This window comes from Protopterus annectens, chromosome 1.part0 (assembly GCF_019279795.1).
Source record: "Protopterus annectens isolate FY-2018-M chromosome 1.part0, PAN1.0, whole genome shotgun sequence".
In the NCBI taxonomy this organism is placed as follows: Eukaryota; Metazoa; Chordata; order Ceratodontiformes; family Protopteridae; genus Protopterus; species Protopterus annectens.
Genome location: NC_056725.1, coordinates 781,184,685 through 781,197,794, shown reverse-complemented (window position 1 = coordinate 781,197,794; position 13,110 = coordinate 781,184,685).

Here is a 13,110-nt window from a genome sequence, read left to right as displayed (position 1 = left end):
CCTCAGTGTTAGCCTGAGCCTCTCAACCCAAAGACTGTGCCTCTTTATCACTTCCATCATCATCAGAGGCTACCGGTGCTCTGATATCAGGTGGTAGAAGATCCACAGTGCCAGTGGTAGGATCACCTGTAACAAGTAAGCAACAAAGAAAGAAGTGTAATAAAAACTAACCAAATGTATGTAACATGTCATCTAAGCAATAAGAGATGCAAAATCTATTTAAAAATGACTTTGATGCATACATAAATCTACTTTATGTAGAGTAATAAAAATAAAAAGATATTCCTGCCATGTCCGGGTGGTCATGCGAAATCAGCAACTACTGTGCATAGACTGAAGAAATGGAGATGTAAGATGTATGATAAGCATCACAATGTAAATGAGACAATAATTAAGAAGCAGTCCATTTTATATTTGCATAATATGAAACATCTTATACAAAAATGTACTCCCCAGTTTCCTTCTCTGCCACTCTGGTTTCCTTTATCTCAATCTCTCTCTCTCATCCCTCTCACTCACACTCTCTCGATCTATCTATTATACATATATATATATATATATATATATATATATATATATACTTACCTTGTTTGACATAGCAATGTGCTGATGGCATGAATATCGACCACAAAAGGTCAGCAACACAAGCAGTGACAGTCAACTGTGCATACGCAAGTAAAATTCTTACTGCATTCAAAAAAAAAACATCATTTTTTGCCGGGAGGCAAGCTCTCTGCACCTCCCACACCCCATGCTAATTATATATACTAACTCTGAGATCACACAGTCCCTGGAAAAAGGGAATATTCCTCCACCTGGGGATTGTTGACCTAGCACACCTGTTGGCCATCTGCGTATGTCAACCAACTGTGGTGGAACAAGCAGCTGTCAGCATTTAAAAATACAAACACATAAAATAAAATCCAAATGACATAGCATTTATGTCAGACTACTATAGAAAAAGAATAATGCTCACAAAAGAAAGGTGAAAAAATATAGTACTAAAACAGTTCTGAGGTTAACTTTTGCAAATATACCATCCATCCACACATCTCCTGTGAATTTGCAAAGTACAGCTGCGAAAAAGGCTTATGCAGGGCCTTTAATGTAAAGTGACACAATGTCACCTCTGGAGTATATCTAAGCTTTTTCTCTTCTTCATTAATGTATCTGTTGACTGTGGCAAATAGTGTAGAAAGACTCAAATTTGTCATGTTAATGCCATAGTATCAAGGTTCAAATCTGCATATGGTGCTTTTTGCACGCCATTAGTAATTTGCATATTTTTTTATTTTATTTTATAAGACAACAGATGCTGAGACAACATCAAGAGTTACTCTAAAAAAAAGGTATTGGCTTCATCCTTTGCATGCTGCTTGGCTTTGCACAATGGGGACTGTTAACAGTCACTTTCAGTGAATGATGGCTCATCTCCCAAGGCAAAAAATGAAAAATTGAATTTGATCTGCCTTCAGTAGCGGAAACAAGCCTGGCACCATTGCACAGCTGGCAGGAATCTGAATAGTATCAAGTGAAGAAAATGCATCTGTCACCTAGATATCTTTGTGGCACAAAGTGTAACTGCTGTCAGTGCAGACAAAGAGAACAGGTAATGGAAGATTTGAATCCAATTTACTGGTAATTTTCATGAGGGGGTTCAGAATAAGCACAGACAAACATTTTTGTGTATGAACGTGTTGCTGGTAGAAACTCAACTATTCGCAGTATAAATAACATGATATGCATGATGCAAAATCTGACATATTCTAAATTGTGATAACATGCAAGTAATAACATTATCTGGAAACTGTATTATATATGATGGATTACATAAACATATCTCCCAAGTGGTAATCCTGACAGTCTAAAATTTCCTTCGAAATGGTGTCAGTATTAATTGTATCTGTTGTGTTAAAAAAGAGCTAATATTAGCTGTTGAGTGTTCCTATTTTCATGACTTGGAAGTATGCAAAAACCAGCTAATGTCTGACGGAAATTCTGAAGTTCTGATTGAAAAGGGTGAATATGTCAGTTTAATGCACTACTTGCTATGTTCATTGCTAGATAAAGCCGTTGATTGCTTTAGTTTTCTTTTCAATTGTTTTCAAATATTCTTTTCTCTTTTTTTCATTGTGCATTTGTACACTGCTTGGCAATGCACAGTGGTGGTTGACAAAGGAAAGCAAAAAATAAAAAATATATATAATTAGGGCTGCTGTCTGTAGCACAAATGAGCTTGGCACTGGTGTATGGTCATCAGCATTCTGGACAGTACCAAGGGAAGAACACGTGCCAAACAGATGCCTAACTCTGTGGCACAAGGTGTAAGTGCTAGCAGTGTAGAGAAAGAGGGCAGGTAGTCCTGGGTTCAAGTCCAGTTTACAGATATTTTTTCTGAGGGAAGTCATATTGAATATTGTCACATAATTTTGTATATGAAATGATCAGGGTAATGCCTGTTGATAAATGCTTAAAATCTTAGCCATACTCCTTATGAATTGTTTTTATAAATATATTGCTTTTGGAAACTGATCTTTTCTCATTATTAATAAAATCATGTGCTATGAATAATGTAACATATGACAGTTTGTAAAGTGTGACAGCACAAAAGCATTAACATCAGGAATGTGGAAATATGTGCCATCTATGCTGGATTACTTCTCCCCATTTCCCAAGTAGTAATCTTGACAGTAGATTTCTTTTCATAATATACCAGTATTAATTGTATAAAACTGTGCCTATAATAAGCTAATGTAATGTTCTGTTTTATCACCTTTCTGAACAATTGGCATTACATAAAACATTATGATGTGTAACAGAAATGCCCACTTGTGATGTGGCGAGCAAATTATAGTTTTACTTATAATTTATTTGTATAATTGATATTTTATTGCAGTTTTTTTCCTTTTGCATTTGCACTGCTTGGCTTATTTCTGTAGTGCAAATGCGCCTTGCACTGGTGCATGGCCATCTGCACTTTGCATAGTACTGAGTGAAGAAAATGCACCTGTCAGCTACCCATCTCCTTGGCTCAAGATGTAAATGCAGTGAGCTTAGAGAAAGAAGGCAGGTAATGCACAGTTTGAATCCAGTTTGCAGACACCTTTTTCTGAGGAGGTCAGAATTACATTTTCCACATTTTTAATTAAGAGTATAACACGTTTTACAAAGAAGTATCATAAATATGAATTCTCCAACAAGTTTATCCTTAATGCTTACTATACAAGTCCAATATGATGTATTTGGAGAATCTTAAACATTACAGGGGCATGACTGGCTAGGCTTAAAAAGGCACAAGGCTCATTAGCCTAATAACCTCCTATACGTCTATGATCCCATGACAATGATGATAATTAAACTTAAAATATAATTGCATAGGTATGATGTGTATAACACTTTCCATATAATTATTAATATAACAAATGTGTTTAAGACAATATGTCATATGAAGTATGTTTGGAAATTACCCCAACATTTATTACTCAAGTCATAAAAAATCCATGCATTTGAATGTATTTGCAACTACAAATACTGCCTTTTACATAGAACTGCAGTCCAATGACTACTTAAAGACACACATACACAGATATCTCCTAAGTACATCTCCATTCATTTTAAATTAGCATATCTCAAATTAACAGTTAAATAAGGATGCTTTCCTTAGGCAGTAATAGTTAATAAGCAAAGGCTGACATTTTATCTTTTTTTTCTCATGGGTTTGACTCCAAGGTGGCACAATTTAATTTTACCAGTGTGTAAGCCCTAACATCACAAAATATCAAAATTCATACAATTTTACCTGCAACTAAAAATGATTACAACAAGCACAATAAAGCATATCAGTGTGTACCACTAGAACATGTGTAAAGAGCATGAGCGTCATACCTGGCCTAATCTCACTGCCCCATTCTACACATTCATTGTTTTTGGATGTAATCATTGCCAATGTCTCTACCAAACTAAGTTTGCGCTTTCAACTGCACAAATGCAGCTGGTAACACTGTGTATCTTTGTGTACTGGCTGTTACATGCAAGATCTGAATTGGGAGCCAATTCAGGCATGTAGTTCTAGCTGTACTTCTGTACACATGGCTGGAGAAGGTAAGGATGTTGTCCCATTTGGAGCACAAAGGTGGGGTGTTGAGGAGTCAAGGATTTTTGTGGCACTCCTTGTCAAACACTATAGCCAGATGCTGCTGCAGGAGGTTTATACCTGGTCTCAGTATAAGGCTGAAGCTTGGAATAGCTTGGTTAAGGTTGTCTGTAGTGCAACTGCCATTCCACATACTGGTGAGCAATGTCGTTACCATTATAGTGGCATAAAGAGGCACAAGCAGGACCCGCTGATCCAATAGGAGGATATATTTAAGACTGCAAACACCCCCTCAGCTGTGTAAGTATAGTGACCCATCAACAGTCTATGATATGGCACTGATTAGCCAGCCAGAACAGTTATTCATTATGCTTTTATGTTTTTATCTTTTCTGTACTGTACAGCTATAGAAGAGATAGCACAAAACTGTAAGGCACATCAGGGGAGACTAACTCACCTCAGAGAGGCATGGGGTAAGTATGCATCAGAAATGAATGTAAACCAGATAATAGTTCTCAGGCCATCATTATACATCTTCTTGAGCAGATACACTTAAACTTTTATATCAAACATACATCCGTGCTCCAATCGCTCTTGGTGCTTGCATTAGGAAATGAGTGCACCAGCTTAATTGTGTGTGGGTTCAATACCTAGAAACAGACATTAGATTTCATTTCATTACAGAATAGTACTAGAATATTAACTGCCATACTAAATGACATTAACAATTCAATAATTGCAGATGCAATTATTAACTAGGAAAGCATATATCTGATATGGCACAGTCAAATAAATGTATCTGTTTCTTATATTATAGCATTGTGATTTATTTTATGACACATTAATGCCTTCACATTATATCAGGATGTGGCAAATTTGAACATGTTTGTGTGCCATATGTGTTTATGTAATTGAAATAATAAAATAATGTGACATGCCATTGATCAAATTGTCTCTCTCTCTATCTCTTTTTTTGTTTTTGTCTCCCTAGTCTATTTCTCTTTTTTCATATATATTAAATATTTTTTGGATTATGCATTGCCACTGAAAACAAAGTGACCATCATTATTGGGAGCAAGTTCAACTGCTACAGTTCTGCCCTCCATACCTCCACAGGTGGATGCAGCAGCACCACCACAGGGAGTAAAAATGCCCAGCACATCTGGGTTACAACCTGTCAGTGTTACCTCCACAACTCCTGCTCTGACCTGGCTGCTGGTGCAGTGGTATCCTCTGGTAGCAATAGCAGTGAAATTGTTGATTTTGGCACCTGTCAGGATCTGACAGAGCTGGTGGAGGACATAATGGAGTGGGTACTTGGTGTCTCAGTCATCAGGGTTGAAAAGATTCTGTGCCACATCGCCAAATCAATGCCAAGTCCAGCAATGATCCAGGAAACTGAGAGACGAGATGAGACTATGATAACAGTTCTGAGGGGGAGGACTAAATTCTCACTGTCCTCAAGCTGGACGTGCTTGTACCTCTGATGTTCCCTACCTACCTATCCCCGATTATGATGTCCCCTAACCTTTTGTGCCCATCCCCATCCCTGTCTGTCTTGTATGTCCTGTATGTCTGCACCTGCTACCTAACCTATCCTACCTGCGTGATCATAGGTTCATAGGTTCATAGGTTCATAGGTTGATACTAGGCTATCTGCCCTAGGGCATTTATAAGCCTAGCCAGAGTGTGTTTGGCTTTCACCATCCTTTTAGATTAGTTGACTGTGCCTCTGTATAGTAGGTCACAGAAGGTAGCCCTTTTAAGGTTAGTTACTGTACCTCTGTCAAGCAGGGACACAGAAGAGATCCCAGGGTAAACTTACGATCTTCCATCCACTTGTCAAGATTTCTCTTGAAGAGGGTCATTGAGGGGCTCTGCCTAACATGGATTGGGATTTTGTTCCAGTGTGAGGGGAGCCTCTGGGATATGAATCTGTCCCTCCAGCATGTCCTATTTATTTCTGTGCTGAGGTTCAAGTCCCTGGAGCGTGTAGCTCTAAGGGATTTGGATTTCCTGAGGTGAAGCATGTCCATTAATTCTGGGTTGGACATGGCCTTATACGTCAGACACAGATCACCTCTGAGTAGGCGGTACGCAACTGAGTAGAGCTGGAGTTTCTTTAGTCGAACTGCATAGGGCATCTGTTTGAGTCCCTTGATCCTCTTGGTGAGGTACTTTTGGGGTCTTTCCAGTTGCTGCAGGTGTTGGGTAAGGTACATCCCAAATGGGGCATTGTATTCAATTATGGGCCTAATAAGTGATGAGTAGAGGGGCACAATGACCTCTCTTGATCTAGATGTGAACCCTTTCATGATAAGGTGGGCTATATAGAAGGTCTTTCTAACCACTTTGGCAATGTGATTGTCAAAGGAGAGATTGCTATCTACTTGGGTCCCCAAGTCCCTAATTACTTCTTCCATACTTAATGGATTACCACCTATGTGGTAATTTGTGGGCACTTTGTTTTTCCCAAAGGGGATGACTATGCACTTTTTGGCATTTAGCTTTAGGCCATGGCTCTGGCACCAGTTATCCGTCTCTGTGAGACCCTTTTGGAGGATCCTTGTGTTTGCCAGTGAGTCAGTTATGGCACCCAGTTTGCAGTCATCTGCGAACTTGGTCAGCCATAGTCCACCTGTGTTAGCCTGTACCTCAGAGAAATATATACCGAACAAGAGAGGTCCCAGGACTGAGCCTTGTGGGACGCCACTTGTAACTGGTTTAGAGTCTGACATGGCACCTGCTATTCTGACCATGTGGGTTCTATCCCTGAGCCAGTTTGCAACCCATCTTGTGACATAGGGGTTGATATTTAATCTGGTGAGCTTATTTATGATGCCCGAGTGGGGTATTGTGTCGAAGGCTTTTGCGAGGTCCAGGTAGGCTGTGTGGACTACTTTCCCTTCATCTATGGCTTTGGTAACTGTTTCAAAGAAGTTGACCAGGTTCAAGAGGCAAGATCTGCCCATAACAAAGCTGAATTGGTAGGATCCAGTGTCTGGAGGTTCCCAATGTCTTTGTTTATGATTTCCATGATGATATGCTCCATAGCTTTGCAGACCAGGCTAGTCAGGCTTATAGGGTGATAGTTTCCAGGGTCTGTTGTGGCACCACCTTTGTGGAGTGGGACCACTGTTGCTGTACGCCATTTCTTGGGTACATATCCTGTAGTAAGGCTGAGAGTGAACAGTGACTTTATATACGGGTTTAGTTTTTCTTGGAGCTCATGTAAGACACAGCCCAGGACACCGTCTGGTCCCATTGATGCTGTGTTTTTTGCTTTGGAGAGGGCAGCTCTCACCTGTGCATCTGTGACCTCAGGAAGGCTACACTCTGTTGGGATAGACATTTGCTCTTTTGGGGGGAAAGGGGGGGAGAAGTTTGCACTGAACCTTTCAGCCAGGATGTTATTAATGTCTGTGGGTTCAGTGTATTTTATGTCATTTTGCACTAACTCAGAGCATATCTGGGAGTTGCCTCCCAGGTTCCTGACATAACTAAAGAAGGCCTTGTGATTATCTTTAGTGTCTTGTGCAATTTTTCTTTCGAAGCTGGCCTTAAATGATTTTATGAGGGATCGTAGTTTCTTGCTAGTACTGATCAGAGACGCCCTCCCTTTTTGGGATTTTGCTCTATCATGTAGTAGCTTTCTCCTTCTGTTGTATAGCTTATTTATGGCCAGGGTCCACCAGACAGGTCTCCTGCCTTTGGAGGAGTGAGTCTTGGTTTTATTTGGGATAGCATGCTCCATGCATTCCTGTAGGTGTCCATAGAATGCTTTTGTAAAGGATTCTGCATTTTGGGCCATATTTTCCACTGGCCCAGGGGCTTTGAAGGATTCCACCTTGGTTTTGAGAAGTGTGAAGTTTGCTTTTGAGAAGTTCTTCACCGTGGTTTCCTTGGCTGGGGGTGGGGATGGAATATGGATGTCCAGTGAGATTAGTTTATGGTCTGATCTTACTAATGAGGGGTATACCTCTGGTGTGGAACATAGAGACCACATGTTGGTGATGACCAGATCCAATATGTTTTCCACTCTTGTGGGAGTGGTGACCAGTTGTTCCATAGCATTTGAGTTTATAAATTCTAGAAACCATTGGACGAGGGTGTTTTGGGCTTGAGTAGTTTTCCCAGTCAATGTTTGGGTAGTTGAAGTCACCCAGTATAATGGTGTTTGGAGAGACCTTCATATTCTCCAGTGTTCTCAGGAAAGCTGAGTGGGGTTCCTGTGTTTGAGATGGTGGTCTGTAGCAGGCTACAAACTGAAAGGCAGTTTTGCCCACTGTTTGTTGCACATGGATGGTCTTCGATGCTTTGTGCAGTGCCACTAACCTGGAGGAGTGGGTATCTTTGATAAATATGGATACTCCCCCTCCTTTTGTGGTTCGGTCCGAGTTTTGGGGCCGAAAAGCATGGTATGAAGTATAACCTGTTAGTGCTGGGGTGCTCTCGGGAGCCTTAAACCAGGTTTCTGTTACTGCACAGATTTTGATATTCTCCATACTGAGGAGAGTCTCGAGTGCGTGCATCTTGAGGTTTAGACTTCTCGCGTTGAGCAGCATTACCCTTAGCTTTTTTTTCTTTGTATTGTCTATGGAGGTGGGTTTGTCTTTTGAGCCTTGCCTAAAAAAGGCACTATGGGGGAGGCAAGAGCCTTTGCCAGTGTTCAAAAACCAAGGGGTGACAGGTGCAAGCCATCCCTAGCGAAGAAACGTGGCTTGTCGAGCATGTCATCCCAGGCTTACAGACACTGGATCCCCTTTGAATGATACCAATACTTTAGCCAATTGTTATAATTGATCATTTTGTCTTTATACTGTGGCATCATTCTTGGTGAGGGCAAGATGCTACTCAAGGTCAGGGTCATACCGGCCTGGGCTACATGATCAGAGAGCTCCTCTGTGTCTCTTTTCATGTAGTCCAGGGAGGTACATCTCAGGTCATTCACACCAGCATGGACAATGACGGAGTCATATTTGTACTTGCTTTGGAGTGACCTGAATGCTTGTGTTGTGTGGCAGATCCTGACACCTGACAGGCAGCTTACAGTGACCTTCTCCTTGTTCAGTCTGGTGAGTGGGACGTAAGTGTGTCTGACAATAGAGTCACCTATTACAAGTGTATTAGGTGTGTTGTTTAGCCTTAAGGGCTGTGACTGTGTGGCACACTGACTTTGTGAGCTATGTGCTACGTGGGTATTGTTTCGTGGTAGGGGTTGCTTGGATATCTGCTTTGGAGGTCTCTGCTGCTTAGGCAGATTTTTATTTAGAGCTCCCGAGTATGTTTTTGTGTGTTTATGTGTTTGGTTTGCTGATGCGATAGGTCTATGTGAGACTGGATTTGTGGTGTGTGTGGTTACCTTCTCCTCCTGACTGGCTGTGCCAGTACTGGGTTGAGAGAGCTCAGCCTCCAGTTTGGCTATATAGTTGCATCTCTCACATATATTTGAGCTTGTTGGGAGGAGGAGAGGGTGGTCTGTATACATAAGGCAGTTGTAACATTGCCTCAAGATTCCCAGATTCACCCTTCCCTAATAACCTTCCCCAACATTCCTATCTCTACAAAAAAAAAAAAAAAGCAAATAAAAATGGGCTTCTATTTCCCCCTCCCAAAAAAAAAATTACACCCCATACATAACACTCCACTTCACCTCTATGTCATACTGACACACTTGATTTAATCCAATTGGCTATACAAAATTATTCTGTTGTCACCAACCCCTGTTGTGGTGACTCTCCAAAGTCATACATTTCTGTCTACAATTCTGCATTTATATTTTTGGACATGGATAGCAATGGTGCTTTCCCAACACCATCTTGCAAATTCCTGTATTCTTTACCCTGTATCTTCCCCTGTACTTGTCCCCCCTCCCCCTGTTGTCACCACTGTCCTATCAAACACTTTTTCTCTTCTTTAATCTGGGCAGAAAATAGAGTCACATGGAACACACATGGCCAGAAATGGCTCATAAAAAGGCTTCATTTTTTGTGCTCATTATTTGCACAGAGCTTGGTATTGTGCAGTAATACTGAGTGATGGTGAATGGCTTTAAACATCCTATGGCAAAATCTGATGAGTTCACCCACACTAGTCAAGTTACCTTCATGCAAATGTGCTTAAACCCACTGTGCTGTAGGAATACAGATTAAAAGCAGAGTAAAGGCACTACTTCGAAACGGTTACTCTAACAGTGCTTATGCTGCTGGGTATAATGAGCTATGGTCTGTTGAGATCATTTTCCTGTCTGGAGACTGATTGCATAGTGTCATGGGTTCAATTACAGCTGTATGTCAAATTATATTATTTCATGTAATTTTATATTCCTATCATATGTTAAACTGCAAAAGTCTCTATTTATCTACAGTTACACTTCATTAACATAGCATTTGAATAGTGAAACAAGAAGGCATTTGCAAAAACATTCAATCACCCACAATGAGATGTATTAAGGTTCCCTTATCCTACGTATGTCTTAATCCTGTTTTTACTCTCCTACCCATTCTTGCTCCCTACAACAAACAATTTATTATTATACAGAACACGTCAAACTAATAATGAGCAAACATCTAAGAATTATGGGAGCACTTTACATGCTCGAATTACTGAAAGCTCGAATTGCATATGGTCGAGACCATATGCTCGCACTTTCAGTAACTTGAATATGTAAAGTGTTAAAAAATAACACTTTACTTACCTTAAAACATTACTTACACACAGAGGCAAGGACCCCTGTATGCTCTGTGTAAGTAATGTTTTGCTATGATGTTGACAGGAAACGGAAATCTCCTGTTTTATGCTCAAGATACAGCAAATGGGAGATTTCCCATTTCCCCTCTGTAGCGCGATCTTGGAGTTGGTATATTTAAGTAAGGGGGGTGTGCTGCTCACAGCCCCCCACATGGGGGGTGCAGGGGGGCAAAGCCCCCCTACAAAAGCATTTTTTGACTTTTTTTTTTTTTTTTACGTTTCATTATAGGAGTTCGAGTTTCTGAAAATAGAACTTATGGTCTCGACCATGTGAATTTCGGGTTTTTGGGAATTCAAACTTCTAAAGTGAATCCAAGAATTACACACTATAAAGATCTTCATAAACATACCATAATCCAAACTCTTGTTATGTTTTTCTCCAGCTCTGTCACTCTCCCTCTTCATCCCTTCTGTTGCATCACTTTTTACTGTTGCATATTTATTAGGCTGATGGATGTAATGTTCATCTTATGGGATTTTACTATCAACATTACTGTGATGAAGCCTAATGCCTGTATCATCCTTTGTTTCAAAAAGTTGTCACTATTCCTTCAATTGTGTGATTTTAACTTTGTGAAGTAGGAATTTCTTTCTGGGATGTTGAGATAATGCTCAGATTTATTTACTGATTTTTGCATAGTGTCAAGGGTTCTAATACAGAACTCTGTCAAATTGTTAGTGACTGTTTTTGTAACACAATTGTAGGTGTAGCTGTTGCCTACTCACTTTTATGAGCCTTCATTATCCTGTTCCTGTCATAATCATATTGTTCCCTGCACCCTCTCCCCTCTCTATCTTTTTATCCTCTTCTGTGTTATCTGTCAGTCCTCCGTGTTTGCATGATGCTTGGCACTGAGTAGCAATACTGACAATAAATGGCAGTTCACAACTTATTGCAAAATCGTGTGAGTTCTGCCTTAGACCATATCAGCACAGTTAGCTTCACATAAATATGCTTTCATCCTTTGCACTATAGAAAGCAGACTAAAACTAATAAAGTATGATGCAATTACTCTTCCATATCTAATAGGTGGCTGGATGTCACATACACCCCAAAGGATGCTGCTTGTGACATAACTATGATGAAGACTGCTACCTATATACTGGGGGGGATTCAGTAATCCTCCCTCTAAGACTAACCAAGTCTTACTCGGAGATTGCTGTCTTAGACTATGACATCAGCGCGCCATGCATATTCATGAGGGCATGCTGACTCAACTGGAAGGCTAACACGGAGCATGTAAGACTGCAGGGGGCATGTTGGACTGCCAAGCAGTCCAAATATCCATGCCACTGCAACCATATAAATGTGAAAATGACAAGTGCAATGAGCGAGTCGCTGAAATTTACACATAGCAAACACTACACATCCCCACATACTAAACCCCTTTGTAATTGTAAAATGCAAACACTACACATCGCCAGATACTAAACCCCTTTGTAATTGTAAAATGCAAACACTACACATCCCCACATACTAAACCCCTTTGTAATTGTAAAATGTAAACCTAATACATCCCCACATATTAAACCCCTTTGTAATTGTAAAATGTAAACCTAATACATCCCCACATACTAAACCCCTTTGTAATTGTAAAATGTAAACTTTTTTATTTTTTATAATTCCCGATATAGCTGCCCGTATTTGCATGTGTTTGCACATGTGTGCCCATTGCTTAGTTACAGTTAGCAATTTCGACATTGAAGAGCATAATAAGAAATGTTTATACAAATTAAGACAAATAGCAATAGTGTAGTGGTAGAGCCTTCATACAAACAGGAGGCATTCCTGGTTCTAGTCCCACCACTCCCCTTTCTATTTTATGTTTTAAATTAGTATATACAATAATTCCTGACATATATGAATGAAATTTTAGTAAAAAGCATTGAAATGGCCTATGTATTAGTGAACAAAATGTATATATATAAATATAAGAAGGTGAGCAGCATTAAGGTATTGACATATAATTGCCCATAGCTAAACAGCGTTGTACCCAGTGCAATATAGTTACCCATAGCTAAGCAGCGCTTTACCTAGTGCATTATAGTTGCCCATAGCTAAGCAGCGCTTTACCTAGCACAATAGGTTTGCACGGAGCTGCGCACCGTGCTAACCAGCGCACTGTCGGGCAATGTCGGGCAACGTGGAGTAACGTAGAGCAACGTTGAGCAAAGTCGCCTAAACACAGCCACACCCCCTAGCCTGTCTGGACAGTAGTAAAATAAAAAGCAATGACAAGGCTCGAACGGGGGACACTGTGCACCAT